Below are 6,000 nucleotides of genomic sequence, written 5' to 3'. Positions count from 1 at the left end.
TTATCAGTTGTGCAAGCGAAAAGTGTCTTCAGTGCAAAAAGTTTGAGGAGGCCCGAATGTGATGAGTCTGCGTTAGGAAAGACTACAAGTGTGATTCAACTAGAGAAGAGAAATCTAATCATGCGTAGAGACAGGATTTTGTTTACATATCGAATCTGAAATTTTAGCATTCAAAGTTCACTACTCTTCCCCCCCCCCCCCCCGCTGTAGAATATCACGAAGATCGCTATTTATTTAACACATTGGTTCTGCAATGTTTTGAAGTTTGGAATACTAGTGCAAGCTTTGTGAAATGGAGTCTACTATATAGTCTACCAGAACTAAAATAGTCGCTAGCATCCAAGCGAATCAGGATTTTTCTAATGCGTTTCCAGCGGAACACTTCAGTAAGCAAGCAGTGAGGCACCTTGATATATTAAGAATTGATTTGCACTGTATATGCACAGAAGGTGAAGAAATCTGGTGTCAAGCGCTCAGCCTTATCTTTGAGTGACGCGCCATCCAGATGTGACAGTGGTAGAAGCATGCATGGAAAGGCGGAGGTCACACCAAGTAGCCTTCGCGACGACTGTTTGGAAAGGATGCAAGTTTCTGCATTTGGGCCGGCCTGGTTGGTCCAATCGTTAGCCTACCCAAACGACAGGCTCCACATTCGAAATCCCCTGTGGGCATGTGGGAGATATGTTTTTTTTTTTGTAGGAGGTCAGTTTCATCGCCTCGTGCGAGATCACCTCCCCTTTATTGGAGGTCTGAAGTAGCTTGAGAAAGTTCTATGTTTGGTCTCTAGAGTAAGGTTTCCGACTATGTAAAAATAAAAAAGTACTATATATATATATATATATATATATATATATATATATATATATATATATATATATATATATATATATATATATATATATATATATAATAGGAAAAAACCTTACTCCAGCCACGGTACGAATGTACTGTACGTTTAGAAATAAACTTCCAGAAAACAAACGTTTTGTGGGTGGAAGCCACAAAAAAGTAATTAAAAAATGACTCTTTCAAATTTGGATTTGCCTTTGATTTTTGCAGCTTTGACGAGCTGAAGTGTAGACTGGATGCAAAAGAAGTTTTTTCTTTGTTTCTTTCCCTCGAGACTCATACGTGGAAGGGAGTTCGATTCGTGCCCACGAGAACTCACAGTCGGCAGATATCGATGACCTGAATTTGGGCTTAGGTCAGGACATCACAGAATGACGTTTTGTATTATAACTTGGGCATTCGTGCTCAATCTAAGTGTCCTTTGAGGAGCACTCTTCACAGCTGACGCATAGCAAGCACAAACGTATAGCAGTGTATAAAGAAGCCTTTCGCTGTTATGTCACAGATCTATTCAAATAAAACTTTATTTTTCCTATGAACGCAGGGATGTCAAATTCAAAGGAGCCTTGTGGTCACATTTCGTATGTTTTGAGCGTCTCTGGGTCGCTCACACCTGTTTTTAACGTGAAACTTTTCTAACAAACGTGATAATCATGAAAATATAGTATTTAGTAAACGCTATGTAGTATGTATTAAAGTAGGTAAATTTCTTCTGCCGGTGTCAGACATCCCACCCTACTTATTGGAGACCTGAAATGGTTTAAAAAAAGTTCCGTTCGGCCTCTGAAGTAGGATATCCTGATTACATCACCCTCAGACAATCCAAAGTGCCATTGTACGTAGGTATGCAACATTTCGGAGTGGGATTTACATTTAAAAATAAAAAGTAAATAAAGTGAAGAGCATTGAGATACATAAAAACCACTGGCGGCCCTATTTGAGACTCTTAAATAGACAGCTTTAAAGAGATGTACGCCAATATGAATGAAACGTAACGAAAATACCTTTTAAAACATCCCGTTGCAGTTTCGATCTCGTAAATGAGATCGAAACTAGTTTCTCTTTTGGGAAAATGCATTCCAAATTAAAAGAAGGTGAAAAGAAAAATGATCACTTCCTGTACTGCAAGTAAAAATTGAAACGATTGGTTTGGGTTAACTGGGAATTACTATTGAAGCAGCGAATTCCACATGTGTGCGTTTATTAACGTCTGTTCTGTTTCGAGTGGGGAAAAAGTCCCAACTGAGATTTAATAACTGTTTCTGGTCTCAGATCGAGGGAGTTGTAAGGCTTTTATGAAGTCCATCACGTCCTCGACGAGATTAAAATCCAACCATTGGGAAAATGTCAGGTGGTCTTCGCAGTTATCCTACTGAGAAGCTGAACACTAAGTACATAATTGAGGGCTTGTCATTTATTCTCAGCATCGTAGCGAAGAGTAAACAAATTTGGTAAAGAAAAAAACAAAGAAACAATAACGAATGTGTCGCATTACACTGATTATTAAAATGTTATCGTTGGAAGCAGATAACTGCCTCATGATGACGCCATTTTTTTATTGTTTGGTTTTTCTGCCTCTCTCTCTCTCTCTCTCTCTCTCTCTCTCTCTCTCTCTCTCTCTCTCTCTCTCTCTCTCTCTCTCCCCATTTACTTTGCCTGTGGCATCTGTTCACCACACCCACTCCAATATGGAAAAAATGCATCACTCCTCATACACTTCGTATCCATCATATATTTCAATGTAATATCAATAGTATTACAATTTTGATATGCACTTCGTATCCATGGTAACTTTGATGTGGATACGCGTCATGGCTGGTTGGGTGGGGTGGTTAATTTGGTATATTTCGGATAGTGTCAACCGTACATCAGCACAACCAATCGCATCGAGATCCCTCTGGTGACGAAAGAAAACAATGCTGCCGTTATTTTCCGAGCGTTATTAGCTTAGTTTCATCTGCGCCTCTTCCTATATTGTATCGCAACTTATATTATGGATTAAAAACGATAATCTTTTGCACTGCTCCTAATAAACTTCAGGTTCTTTTTTTCTCCGTGTCGATTTCTAAATCTTATTCTCCATTCCAGTAGATAATCGACTAGTTTGCGAAGTTGCCACTACCTTTTTCCACGTTTCCCGTTTTTTCACTCAGCTTGCCTTAGTGAAGTCCTGTCGAAGTTCTGTTTCAACAAAGATTTTTTAAAACAAAGAAATTTTAGCTAAACAATCACGTACTATGTGCAGTAACAAGCTATATTCAGTTTTATTTGAATCGGATTTCAGAGTTCCCCTATCATCCGTCGATAAATTCTTAATCAGAACTGCACCAATGATTATTACAAAATGAGACAATTAAATTTTTTACGGTTTTGTTGTAAGCATCTTTTGGAATCTGCCTGATAAGCCGTCGATACTCGCCAGTATACTGGAATCGCTTTTCCTTTCGCTGTGCAGTCCAAACTTACTGGGAAAATTCCCCATTCGAACTTAGCACCTTACATTATATCACATCCTATGGATTTAGAGCATCTTAACATCTCATTCGCAACATGAACTTTCAATCGTCAGAACAAACTTAACGTAACAGAGGACATTAGTGGGGGGGGGGGAGGCTTTAAAAGCCAACATTCAGGCCGGTTTATCTTCAAAATAGGTCTCATATAGACTGATCCGTATTTGCGGATTAATGAAAAGTAAAAATAATACAAATATTTTACTTAGTTTCATTTACCGTGGGAATTTATTTCCCAGACAATAAATGCTTCATTCATCCTATTTAAAGAAGAGACAAGTGTCTAAATGAAGCTTAGTTCAGTGTGGTGCTTCGGTCAAATACCTTCTTTCAAATCTATTAGAAGGTCTGTCGAAACGGTCTCTCTTATAAATAATAATAATAATAATAATAATAACTACCTAGTAGAACAACCCATACGAGCATAATGGCTGTCTTTTCACTAGAACTGTTCATATTGAGCGCAGCTTTAAGGTAATCTCCGAAACGGATTACAATTCCTGCAAAGATTGAAACACGTTTTGCGTTTGTTCAGCATTCTCCCAGGGGGCATCAGAGCATATGGAGTTGCTATTGTTACTCAAAATGCTGGTGACAAAGATATTTTCATTCACAGTTCATTATCAGCTAGGTGGGTGTGTGTTTCTTCAGCATCGCATTTCAGGGAGTATTTTTGCTCATCAGTAAAGTATGACGTGCTTAAAATACTCCTAATCAAAACAACGCCTTTGAGGGAACCCCTGCTTGGCTCTATGAAATATAGAAACGAAATGTCGTTCACTGAAATATAGAAACGAAATGTCGCATTCTGTTTAGCTGCGCATTATCCGCCTTCAAATGAAAATCGTATTTTATTAGTCCAATGAGTCACTGGGGGGGGGGAACAAAAGTAAACACCGAATCGTTCAATTCGAGTAACTGATTAACGATGAAATCTCTCGTTTCAGAAACGCTAAGTCCTTGTAAGCAGCCGATCCTCGTTTGTAGCACGTGCTCGGGAGCATGTATGTCACAATAATAACGAGAATGCTACGTCTTGACTAGCGGTGATTAAAGATGCTGAAACGTGGCACGCTTTGCCGTGAAATTTCCCGAAATTCCCACCTCAGAGGATCCCACCATCAATTTTCACCGAATCGAACTGAAAGTTGCCGCTGAGCCGTGCACGGGATTCCTTTCGGTGCCGCTGGAACCCAGACTACAGGGTGCCAAATTGGGGTAGACGCAGTAACTGCGCTCTTTTCCGCAATCCCCTGTAATCACCAGGCGGCAAAGCGCGAGAAGGGGAAAGAGGGGCAAGAGAGAGAGAGAAAGAGAGAGTCACGGCTAGTTGAGACTTATTTATGAGAGCGATGCGGGGTGGCAATTCGTCACAGCTCCTTGAATGTGCGGTCACGGCTTTGAGTGCGAGAGGTTTCGCTGTCCGAGACCTCTTAGATATCTGACGGACCACCGCAGAGGGTCGCGCACAATAATAAGCAATAATCTTTGTGTAATCTTTGTGGCAAAAATAAGAGGTTTTACGCTATCGATTTTTGACTTATAAAGGTTATCGTGAACAGAAGAGCCACGTGGTGAATTCCAAGTAGAAAAGAAAGAAAAACTACTTGGATAAGCACCGAGAATAAAAGAAGGCGAAAAATCCATCGTTTTGCTTTGCGAAACAGACAAATCGTAAAGCCTATCAGTCTGACATACGTAAACTTGATAAACGTGACAGTTATTGAGAAACCGTCGAAATAAAAACTCCGAGTTCCAAGCAAAACGAGTTCTCGATGCTCAGAAATCGGGCGAAAAAGGTGTTTACGACGTTCATGATGCGCTAACATTGACTAAGCTAACGCACCCCCTCTCACCTTCACCTAAGCTTCGATAAAAACCTCCCAAAAAGCTGAACTGGATGAATGGTGGGGGGGGGGGGGCGGTTAAAAATTCGATTAGTCATTGAAACAAGTGAAGAAACTATTCGAGTATAATTTTTGCGTACTCTTCATTGAAAGCAAATATTTCCCCCAAATGTCGCCCCATTTCGCCAACTTTAAAGCATCGGCATAACCAGAGTTGAAACTAAATTAGAAAAGAAAGAAGAAACCACTACAAAGAAGGGATAATTTCTGAATCGTCAATAAACCAACGAAGTCGCTGCTTTAAACAAGTATGCCTTGTCCAACATGGGCGTTCCACGTGCGAACTATTTTGTACACGCAAGGTCAGTCTTCCATGATATCTGGAAGTCTAACATAGCCTTCGGTCTTTAGTTCTGACTACGTGTACTTGTGATCACGCGACCCAGACGAAAATCATCTCGACTTCTTCCTCCATTTCTCAAGATATTTTTATCCCTTCATTTTCTTTTTTTTAATCGTGGATGGTGATCGGATGTTTCCCATATCAATAATGGCAAATAATGTTACTTGGAGGTACTTTTCAATTACTCTACTATCAAGGCGCTGTGATCCTGCTACTTCCAAGATACTGCTGCCTACGTCGCCTATGACCTGTGCTTTTGTTTTGAATTCCTCCCCCTCTCGCTAGTATTCCGAGGACCACCTGCCCTAACTGATTTAGGCATTACCACTAGAACACTCGGTTTCACGTCATTTATCAAAGGACTGTGGGACGTTGGGTGAATTTAGGA

This window comes from Typopeltis vanoorti, chromosome 2 (assembly GCF_054136105.1).
Source record: "Typopeltis vanoorti isolate ZY-2024b chromosome 2, IOZ_Tvanoo_1.0, whole genome shotgun sequence".
Classification (NCBI taxonomy): Eukaryota; Metazoa; Arthropoda; class Arachnida; order Uropygi; family Thelyphonidae; genus Typopeltis; species Typopeltis vanoorti.
This window is presented reverse-complemented; position numbering follows the sequence as displayed.